Source organism: Elephantulus edwardii, unplaced genomic scaffold (genome assembly GCF_000299155.1).
Source record: "Elephantulus edwardii isolate Elephantulus edwardi_28Jun2011 unplaced genomic scaffold, EleEdw1.0 scaffold00066, whole genome shotgun sequence".
NCBI classification, from domain to species: Eukaryota; Metazoa; Chordata; class Mammalia; order Macroscelidea; family Macroscelididae; genus Elephantulus; species Elephantulus edwardii.
Genome location: NW_006399816.1, coordinates 6513689 through 6525636, shown reverse-complemented (window position 1 = coordinate 6525636; position 11948 = coordinate 6513689). Strand labels below are relative to the sequence as shown.

Sequence of the window (11948 nt, the reverse complement as noted above, 5' to 3'; positions counted from 1 at the left end):
GTCACATTTGCTGCAAAGGAGCTCTTTAAAGGGCTAAAGAACGAGGGTGTCACTTTGAGGCCTAAGCTACATCTGACCCAAACCAGGTGGTTTACATTTACTTTGTATGTGTGTGAAAGTTGCACAATGAATAAGAAAGAGTGAAGAATCTATGCCTTTGAATTGTGATGTTGGTGAAAAATATTTACTATACTGTCAAATAAGCAAGATGCTTCTTAGTGGTAAGGATGAGACTTTTTTCTCTTATACTTTGGGCATGTTGTCAGGAAGGATCAGACACTCTGGAGAAAGACATCATCTTTGGTAAAGTAGGTCAATAATAAAAGAGCAAGGCCCTCAGGTGGATTGAGGCTGCAAGGATGGGCACCGCAGGCATATTGTGAGGATGGTGCAGGATCAAGAAGTGCTTCACATAGAAATGCTGTGTGTTGGAGCTAAATTGATGACATCTGGTGGTGATGGTGGTGGTGGTGGAGGATAGGCACCCTCGAGTCATGAATGACACATAGCGACCTTATGCACTCTGTCCTATCGCGTGTCATCCTCATTCTCTCTGACACACTGGAGCCTATTGCTGAAGTCACGGTGTCAATCTATCTCATTGAGAGTCTTCCTCTCCTTTGCTGACCCTCTATCTTTCTAAGCATAATGTTCCTTTTCAAGGAATAGCCTCACCTCACTACATGCCCAAAGTATGAAAGCCTGGTAGCCATCCAAAATTAATTCTGTGTGGAAGTCTTTCCTTTGCTTCTTAGAATACATCTCATACAAAACCTTTTCTTTTTTCCAAGCTGCTCTGAATTTTCTTTTTCTTTAACTTTGAAAAATTGTATATTTCTTGGAATTTTTCTTCTGGTATCTGTTTTATTTGGGTTTCACTCAGTTTCTTGAATGCATGTTTTCCACGATGTTTGGGGAATTTCCCTCCAGTAAATCTTCAATGATTTCCTCTGTGCTTTTTTGGGTCTCTTGTTCTGGAATGCCAAGCACATGTTAAGTCCTTTTGGTGTTGTCCCATGTAATTCCCATGTTTTCTTCATTTTCATCTTTTTTTTCTGAATAGTCCTCTAACACATTCTCTTATCTCTTATTCCCTCAACTCAGAACTGACTAAGAGCTGACCTCCCAGCAGGTTTCCACAGCTCTAAGTCAGATGGGAGAAGATGCCCTTCTTTAGGCAATCCTGATGATTCAGTTCTTGGTGGATTCAAGCTGCTGGAGAGACACAGTCTTTGGGTTAACAGTGAACTCCCTATGGTTCAGCCACCAGAGCTCCCTTCTAACAGATTAGTACTGACGAATTCATCCTATATCTCATTAAACTCTGTTCCATTTCTTCAGTTCTGCTCTTGTCCTTTCAATGTGTTATCTATTTCAAATTTTAGTTATATTAAAAATTTTTCTGTTGAAATTTTTGTATTGTTTCCATGTTTCCATTTATTTTACCTATTTTGGTCGTGTGTACTTTTGTTTGTTGTTATTGTTTAAATTCAAGGTTTTCTGTGTTTTCCTCAATCTATGTGTGCCATTGAGTCAGAACAATCCATAGCTGACCCTCCAGCAGGTTTTCAGAGGCAGTTAATTGAATGGGCAGAGATCCAAACTGTGTGCCTTTCAGATTGCAGTGAAGCTTCTGACCACTAGGCCACTAGAGCTCCCTTCTCAATTCATAGAAGATACTTAAGCATATTTTTTTTCCTATTTCTTTTCTTTTTTGGGAGATAGTTTTATGACTATTTTATAATCAGCTATTAGTTTTGAAACTGGCAATAGGTACATAGGTAACCAGGAAATACAGCTTGTTTGTGGAATTTCCATCCTCATTACATTTTCTGAACAACCATTTACAGATGCTTCTTACTCCTTCGCCTAACAGGTTTGCCAGGTCTGGTGTCAGTGAGAACATTTGGTGTTCCCATCTCCTTCATGATAAATTTCTGGATCTTCTTGAGTGCCTGTGGGGCACACTTCTAAAGCCCACACCATGGATGTGCTTGTGAGTGTCGATGGCTTTCTCTCTGGTCTCCACTTCACTGATGGCAGGATGGCCCTTCTTCTCACCATCCTTCTTCACAGGGGCCATAGTGCTGGAACCAGAATATTTTTCATACTTCTTATCAGGAACTCCAATAGTATTTCTTACTCTGAAAGGCTTTTTGGTCTTTCTTTTGGTCACTACTTAGTGCCATCCTAGCCTGATTTATTGAGTAATTTGAAGTTATCTGTTGCCTCCAGAGAACCTCAGCACGATGGGTGGACACATTGACTGGAACAATGGGCTCAAATATATAAGATATGAAGAGGATGGCGTGGTGAGGATGGCATAGGATAGAGCAGAGCTCACACTGGATGCTCATAGGCTTGCTATGAGTTGTAGCTGACTTGATGGCACACAATAACAATGACAATGACAACTGAGCCATTGTGGGGTTCTTGTCTGTGTGTTACTTTGTTTTGCTATATCTGGCTAAGCTGTGTAAGTGTGTTTTGCCCAGCTTTCCAATTTGACAAATCTTAAGGGTTCTCCCTCCTGCTTTCTGGAGGATCTGATAGGGAATGGAGGGGAGTATGTAGTTCTCTGCTCACTCTTTGTGTGGGGCATTTGTGGGCACCATGGGTGGGCCTGTGTTGATTGCAGTCTTTGGTCAGTCAGGTAGATCAGGAACAGACCTTTACAGTAGGCTGTGTGGCTAGCTAGCACTGCTGTCTGTTGCCAAATAGGAGAAAAGAAAAAAAAAAAAAGGAAATGAAACAACAAAAAAATACTCTCAAAATAAAACCAAGACTAGACAGTATAAAAAATTAGAAAACTAAACTAAGATGGGCACAGACGAAGAAGAATCAGAATGGAAAGGTAAATAATTATAGATCTATATCTATCTGTCATATGAGAGAAAACACTGTCAGGGAAAAAGGAATAAGTTAAAATAGAAGGGAAAGGGCAGAGAAGGGTGGGCAGGGAGAAAAGTGCAACAATGAATAAATGAAAACCCAAAGTCTCTGCAAATTTTCTTTTTTTTCAATAATAATAATAAAATAGAAGGGAAAAGAAAATTAAAACAACAAAACCAACACAGAAACAAAGAAAGATAAAAATCTAAAAAGAGATGGGACATGAAAAACGAGAGGAAGGTCATTTGGAGGAGGGTGGGCCGGTGCCCAGGCAGGGCAGTTTCTGCTTTTTTGTGAGGTGCTTTAGGCTCCAAGATGTAAGCCAGCCTAAGGACAGCATTTCTTTTGATCTAGGGCACCCAGCTTGGTATAGGGTTCAGCTGGTTTTACGGGAGCCTAGAATTGTCTGTCTGGCCAGGGACTTGCCCTTGTCGGTCCAGGGTTTGGGTACAAACAGGATATCTCTGCAGAGATGAGTAGTGCGAAGACACAGTCACTGTCAATCTGAGATGCTCAAGGATGGTGACTTCCATGGAGAATAAACTGCTCCAGATGTGACTGTGACATGTGACAAGCAAGGTATCCCCCAGGGTGCCCAGAGAGATGCAAGGAACCCAGGGAGAGGTGGCGCCCCTACTAATGCAGATACTGGTTACAAGCAAGGCACGGTCCATTAGCTCTCCAAGGGTGTCTCTAAATTTAGAGACGTTTGCAAACTCCCTGTGCCAGATACAAAATGATAAGGAACAGGGACAGGCTGACTGGACACTCCCAAATACCTGGGGCGGTAGGAGTGGGGTGGGGTGGAGGATAACACCCCTGGTCCCCAGGAAGGTATGGGAAACAAGGGAGGAGATCACACTTTTCTTGTTTAAACTTAAAGTTTAAACAGCTGCTGGTCCTCAATTCCTCAGCCTGCTAGACTGGCATTCAAAATAGCTGTGCTATTTACAATTCTGTGCTTAATCAGTCTCTTTATTTGATGTTTTTATTCCGTTTTTTCTCTTGAATTGGTACTTCTTTATCTTTCTTTACAATCAGAAACCCAGAATTACCTCCCCCTCGCCCTGCATGGTTTAAAATCATAAAAGGTAGGCTTACAGGCTATATCTTCTCTCCACACCTGTTTAATCTCTATGCCAAACAAATTGTTTTGAGAAGCTGGACTTTACAAAGATGAGTGTGGCATCAAGAGTGGAAGAAGACGCATCAACAACCTGTGTTACGCAGATGACACAACATTGTTTACTGAAAGTGGGAAGTACATGTTACAGAAGATCAAAGAGTAGTTTTCAATAAGGATTACATCTCAACACGAATAATACAAAAATCCTCCCCACTGGGCCAATAGTCAACTCGTTGATGGGCTGAGAAATGTTCAAAATTGTTAATGATTTCCTCTTATTCAGGTCCACAATTAACAACCTTGGTACCAGCAGTCAGGAAATCAAAAGATGTGTTACTTTGGGAAAGTCTGCAGCCAGGACCTCCCCAAAATGCTGAAGAGCACAATGTCCATTATAAAGACTAAGATGCACCTAATCCAAGCCATTGTCTTTTCAGTTACTTGCTATGCTTCTGAGAGTTGGACGGTGGCTAAAGAGATACCATGATCATAAAGGTGGTTTTCTCAGGGCGCGACTTATCCATTATACTCCGGATTTGCTGACCCCTGTGATTTCCCCAAATGTAGGAAACCAACTTTATTATTTTTCTAAAAATTGTTTTTGATACTCAAATTCTTTGCATTTCTATAATTTTTTAAGAATTAGTTTATTCTGTGAAATTTCATCTGAGATTTCGTTAGGGGTTTCATTGAAGAAATAACTTTGGAAGTATCAGCCTTTAAATGATATTGATTTGTCGAATTAATAAATATTTATTTAGCTCTTCTTTGATTTCTTTCATAAAAGTTGTGTTTGCTTAAGTATTTCATGGTTTTGATGCTATTGTAAGTAGTACTCTTTTCCAATTTAATTGTTCATTGCTAATATGTAGAGAAATAATTTCTTTTTTTATACTGATCTTTTATCCTGGTTGAATGAAATTATTAGATATAGTATCTTTTTTGGCCTTTTCTTGTATTTTTGCATAAGTAAAATATGTAATACTGTATAGTCTTATATATACATTTTTTTTTCTAGATTCTTTGCTATTTTCTTCAAAGTGTCTCTGAGAGAGTTGGTTTTGTTTTGTTTTTTTGTTTTTTTCTGAAAGAGTTTTGCATTTTCCTTTCTGATCTGTATGCCTTCAATTTTCTTTTTTCCCCAACTTATTTCGCTGGTTAAGTTCTCCATTGGAATGGCAAATAGAAGTGGTGGAGCACTCATTTGTTCCTGGGCACAGAGGAAAAGCATCTCCTCTTTTCCATAAAGTGCTTGAATATCTATAAGTTTTTCATTGGGTTGCTGAAGCTCCATCTAACTCTTTTTTTTTTTTATTATTTTTGTGTGAGTGTACTGTCAAATCAGATCTGACTGGTACAGGAGGAGATTGTCCCTCCTTCCCCGGCAGAGCATCTGGTGGATTCGAACCGTACGCTTCTGGGATTGTAGTTGCAGCTCCTTGCCACTAGGCCCATCTAACTCTTTATTTATTGAATTTTTATCTTAAATAAATGTTGAGTTTCTTCTGTCCCCTACATTATATTTCACATTTTACATCTTCTTAACAAGCTACTGAATTTTTTAAGCATTTTTTCCCTTTTACATAATAACATTTATTGGTTTTGTACGAACTCCTGGACATACAAAACTATGTTTCTTGTGTGGAGGTTTTAGGAAATGCAACTACAAGCAAGGGGTAAAATTGCATGTAACCCCAACGCACAGAGACAAATGCAACTTAGATATTACTGCTCTAACTTTTTAAAATATTTTTAAATTAATGCTTTTTTAATGCAAAATATATTTTTTCAACATATTCTTTCCATTTAATTTTTTCCCATTCATTCATTGTTACACATTTTCCTCCCTGCCCACCACTCCCCACAGTTCATTTTTCTCTTTGAAAAGAAAAAAAAATCTTTCATTGTTATACAATCCCCACAGTCCACAGTCCATTTTACTATGCATTTCTTTTTCTGTAATCTTGTCATGAAAATAATATTTAGTCCTATATTCCTTTTAAACAGTTCTCTCCTTCATCTGTTTCAATGCAGTATACATTACTTATCCCTTTTTTTCTTAGGTTTCCCCCTAACCCTGATGTCAGTCCCGCTTTACACAGTGGTATTATGCAGTATTTGTCCTTTTGTGACTGAGATATTTCACTCAGCATAATGTCCTCAGGGCCACCCATTTTGTATAACATTTCATGACGTTTTTGTTTTTCAATGCAACATAGTATTCCACTTTGTGAATATACCACAGCTTCTCTATCCATTGGTTTGTTGATGGGCATTTGGGTTGCTTCCAATTCTTTGCTATTGTGAATAAAGCATCAATAAACATGGGTGTGCCCCCAGTAAGAATAGCAAAATTTAACAGAACAGCAAACAACAAATGCTGGTGTGGTTGTGGAGAAATTGGAACACTTAATCACTGTTGGTAGGAGTGTAAAATGGTTCAACTGCTATGGAAGGCAGTATGGCGCTTTCTCAAAAAGTTGCAAATAGAAATACAGTTTGGCCCAGCAATTCCACTACTGGGAATATACCCCAAAGAAACTATAACTGCCACCCAAGCAAATATATGTACACCCAAGTTTATCGCAGCTTTGTTCACAATAGCAAAGAGTCGGACACAACCTAAGTGCCCATCAACAAATGAATGGAGAAGCTGTGGTATATTCACACAATGAAATACTACACTGAATTGAAAAACAAGGAACTCATGAAATACTATACAAAATGGGTGACCCTGGAGGACATTATGCTGAGTGAAATATCTCAGTAACAAAAGGACAAAACTGCATAGTGCTACTGTTGTAAAACAGGACTGACATCAGGGTTGGGGGAGAAAGATAGGATAAATTATGTATACTGCATAGATGAGGGAGAAAGCGGTTTAAAACCGATATATGATTAGGTATTATTGTCATGACAGGAGTCTAGAATGAAGGCTGCGTAGTGGAGTGAACTTGGGGGGAGTTATTGTATAACAATGAAAGAATTTTTCTTTTACTTTTTAAAGAGAAGAGCGAACTGTGGGGGGTGGAGGTTGGGCAGGGAGAAAAGTGGAACAATGAATGAATGGAAATCCAAAGTCTCTGCAAATTTTCGCTGAAATAAATAATAATTTTTAAAAAAATCAACAACCCCCCCCCAAAAAAAACCATGGGTGTGCATATATCTGCTTGTTTATATCCTATGTCCATTATTCAATTGGATTGTTTACCTTTATCTTAGTGCAGTGCTTGAGTTTTTATAGATATAAGTCCCTTATCAGACATGTCATTGCAGAAAATTTTTTCCTAGTCTGTCGCTTCCCTTTTTACCCTGTTGGAGAAGTTTTTGGATGTGCAAGTAATTTTGTATGCTTTATATTTCAATTTATTAAATCTCTCTTCAACTTTGTCTATTCTCTCTTGTACCTTGTCCTGTATTTAACTGTAATTAATACAATTTTCATTTCATGACATTTTAGCTTGTTTACCTTTGTTGTTGTTAGTTGCCATCAAGTTGACTATGACTCATAGTGACCCCAAGCACAATAGCTCTGAACTCTACTCTATCCTGAGCCAATCTCACTGCCTCTGACACACTCATTACCCCAGTTACTGTGTCAATCCGTCTTATCCAGGCTCTCGCTCTTCTTCACTGTCCCCCCCATCCTTCCAGCCATGATGTCCTTCTTCAAAGACTTCTCTCTCCAGGCAATATGCTCAAAATATGTGAAACAGAGGCTCAAAATCCCTTGGACATGATGATTGATTATCTGCGACATAACTGATGAAATCTCTAGAAAATAAAAAATAAAAAAATCCTTGATTCCATTTTTTTATACAATCTTTCATTTACATTGTGTTTTATACAATCATTCATATACATTCTATTTTACAGCATTTTTAATTGATTTCATTACAAAGTTTATACACATTGTGTTTCACACTATTCTTCATTCACATTGTATTTCATTTATACAATCATTCTCATACATTATTTTTTATAAATTAACCACCATTGGATGTTGCCCATCATTACCCTGTCTTTTTACCTGGATTCTTCCCATTTGCTTCCCTTCTTCCCTCCACCCACCAAACAGTTCAGCCCATGGTTTCACTCCTACCTATCCTACCCCTTCTGCTTCCTCTACTTCCCTTATGTTCCTGTACATGTTTTACTAGTTATCCTTCAATTTTTACAATAATGGTGTCATGCAGTATTTGTCCTTGTGAGACAGAGTTCGTTCATGCAGCATAATGCTCTCCAAATGTATATGAACAAAACATAATGTAACGTAAAGGAAATAGTATATGAAAACCAATAAAAATATTTTTTAAAAAGTCCTTGACTCCAAGGAACAACTTGGTTTCACTCTTTCTGGAACAGACATGTTTGTTCTCTTGGCAGTCCATGATATGTTCAATATTCTTCTTCAGCACCACAACTCAAAGGCATCAATTCTTCTGTCATCTTTGGTCATTGACCAGCTTTCTGATGCATAGCAAGTAATTGCAAAGATCATGTCTGGATCAGACGCACCTTAGTCTGTAGAATGACACCATTGCTCTCCAAAACTCTGGAGAGGTCCTTGACAGCAGATTTTCCTAATGTAATTAATCTTTTGATTTTCTGACTGCTGATGCCAAGAGTGTTGATTGTAGAGGCAAGCAAGCTGTAACTGTTAACAATCTCAATCTTTTCTCTGTCTACCCTAGTGCTGCCAATTGGCCCAGGGGTGAGAATCTTTGTTTTCTTGATGTTGAGCTTCAATCCATATAGAAGATTACAATCCTTGACCTTCTGTAACAAATGCTTCGGGTCCTCAGTTTCAGCAAGCAGCGTAGTGTCATCTGCATAATGCAAGTTGTTGATGAATCTTCCTCCAATCTTGCCACATTCTCTCTCATGAAGTCCAGCCTCCCAGATGATCTGTTCCACATATACACATTGAAAAAGTATGGAGACAGGACACATCCCTGACGCACTCCGTTCCTGATTTAGAACCATGCAGTGTTTCTTTGCTATGTTCTGAGGACTGCTTCCTGGTCTAAGTGTAGGTTGCATGAGCACAATCAGGTGTTCTAGGATTCCCATTATTCTCAAGTTAGCCACAATTTGTTGTGATCCACATAGTCAAATGCTTTTGCAAAGTCAATGAAACACAGATAAACATTTCTCTGGTACTTTGCTTTCAGCCAGGATCCATCTGACAATGCCACAGCTTCTTCTAAACCCAGCTTGCACTTTTGGTAGTTCCTTGTTGATGCACTGTTCCATTCTTTTTGGATGATCTTTAGCAGGATTTTGCTTGCATGTGGTACTACTGATATTGTTAGATAATTTCCATACTATCTTGGTTCATCTTTAAAAAGAATTAATTTTACTTTCAAACTTGTCAACATTATTTTCATTAATTTTTTAAGCTTCTTTAAACATATGAAATGCTTATTTCCTAGTCTCTATCTTGCAAATTCATTTTAGGCAGTCTTTTTACCCTTTAACTTGTTTCTGCTGACTCTTTCTCATTGTGGTTTATGTCATCATGAGTTTATTGATTTTTTTTATTATGAGCTCATTTTCTTGGAATTTTCTGTGGGCAGTCTTTGAAATTTGTGTTTCAGTATGTTCTTCCCAAGATTTTTCTTTGATTCTGCCAGACACCCAAGGATAGATCTAACTCCAAATCAGTTTCAAATAAATTTTTGGCTTGGATTTTTTCCAATTCCAATGACTGTGGGCTCCTCTCTGCATAAATGTTGACTTGTAAAAAAAATAAATTAATGTTAACTTGTGTTAGAATTCTATTGGAGATTTCTTTTTTATCTTATGTTTCTATTGCAAAAAGCAAGAAAGCATTTTTTAATTTATTTTCTTTTTTAGAAAAATAAACACCCAAAACTCAAACCCTAACATTACTATTTTAAAAAGAAATGGCCTTTTGGACTATGGGGACAGTTTTGAGGAAAGCCTCCTTATCAAGTTTAAATCCTTTAACTGTTGTAGTTTGCCTCCACCGTTCAATCTAGCTCAGTTTCACTCTCTTCTATTAATATAATATTGTTGCTGTGTACCGTGGACTCGGAACCAACTCATATCTGAACGTCCAGCAGGTTTTCAGAGGCCGTTTATCACACAGGAGGAGACTGCCAATCTTTCTCCTGCAGGGCAGCTGGTGGCCTCTAACCATGTGCTTTCAAGACTGTAGCAAAGCTTCTTGCCACTAGGCCACCAGAGTTTTCAGTAATACTGGGGGGAAAACCAGCAAGAGGAAAACCCTAAATTTAAAAAAATAAAATAATATTAGAATTTTCTGACCTTGTATCAAGATTGACTAACCTTTTTACGGAATACAAAGGGAAACTTTACTCCACAATACACATGAACATAATATAAACAAAAGATTGTATAAAACACAATGTGCATGCATGAAACACAATACATATGAATGCTTGTATGCAAATCAATAAGAATATGTAATTTTTTTTAAAAAGAGAAATTTTAACTGTTAAACTGTGACTGGGTTATTGCTCGGTTTGTTCTGAATCACAAACTCTCTTACTTCCCCATCTCTTTTCCTCTTTCCATGATATGCTGAATTAAATTATTTTCCCTTAAGATGGTACAGATCAGGAAAGCCTGCATTCAGCTAATGCAGCCTTTACAGAACCAAAGACACACCCTAAATAAGTAGCCTAGGCACCTCTAGGTGCTCCCTCTGAACAATCTTTAGCTCTACTCACATTTCAGGTGCCATGCAAAACAACTCCTGTGTGAACTTCTGCTGAACAGCCATCTTGAAAGGGCTTGTTTCATGGAAACCAAGAGCCTCACCTGGGGACAGGCATCTTTTTTTTTTTTTTAAACAATATGCCTCCGGAAACTTTACGAACTTTGATGAATGTCGATAGTTGTAGAGGGACTTCAGGCCTTCTTTCATTCCTATGAGTCGTGCTCTACTTGAAAATAATCAACAACAACAATTGAACCTTTATTTCAATCTCATCTGACAACAGTGTCTTCCACCAACTCCGGGAGCACAAACGCAGGGTTCTCAATTTTTTGTCTGCGCACTGTTTCTGTGGGAGCCTTCGTAGCAGCCAATGCTGACTTTTTAGACCTGTTTAGCCTTTTTTTTTTTTTTGCCTCCTTGGCAGCCCTGATAGCCTGTTCTCATTGAGCCTTTCTAAGTTCAGACTTTTGATTCCTCATGGCCATCATTATATCAGTAAGAGCGGCTGAACCCATGGCCCTCTGGAATTTGACCACATGGCGGGTTCTTGTGCTTTTAATTTTTTTGAATTAGCCCTTTTAAACTTTTTTCTGTAGAGGACAATCCAGTGTGTCTGTCATGGGTTCCTTTTGGAAAGGAATGCCTATTCGCATTTTTCATTAAGAAACTGGAACACCCTCCCGTGGGTCATGGCGAAATGACTCCTGTGTTAGAGGTAGATCTTGTACCCACTGAAACTGCTCGGCCTGCCTAATGGCTGGGACTTCAAGGGAACCGAGACACCCACATTTAAAGCCATGTGCATGTTTCTAAATTGACTGAATCACATACACGCTTGGCTCTTGATCATATGCGCATGCTCCTCACAAAACCCAGAAAGCATTTCTGGTGGTAATCATATTGAAATAATAATCGCGCATTGTGTTTCATTATCCTAATCCCTCCCACTTGGTCAATTCCAGATGACACCCCCCTCCTTTCATGAATAAACAGGACTTTTTCTTTCTTTTGATAAGTTCTAAAACATGTGTTCTGTTGTACATAGGGTTTTCGGAGGCCTGCTATTTCAGAAGTGGATGGCCAATCCTTCTTCCTAGTCTGTCTTAATCTGAATGTTCATATTTAGAGAAGTATCAGACAGAACAGCATTTTACTGAAAAAGTAAAAGATATATCCCTTATTGTGGAGTTAACCATTAGTATCAGTGTTGTCCCTGCCTTT

At 38.4% G+C, this 11948-nt stretch overlaps 1 pseudogene; it reads right to left on the bottom strand.

Moving 5' to 3' along the window:
* Positions 1 to 1744: 1744 nt before the first annotated feature.
* On the bottom strand, positions 1745 to 2083 carry LOC102864871 (annotated as a pseudogene).
* Between the last annotated feature and the right edge of the window lie 9865 nt (positions 2084 to 11948).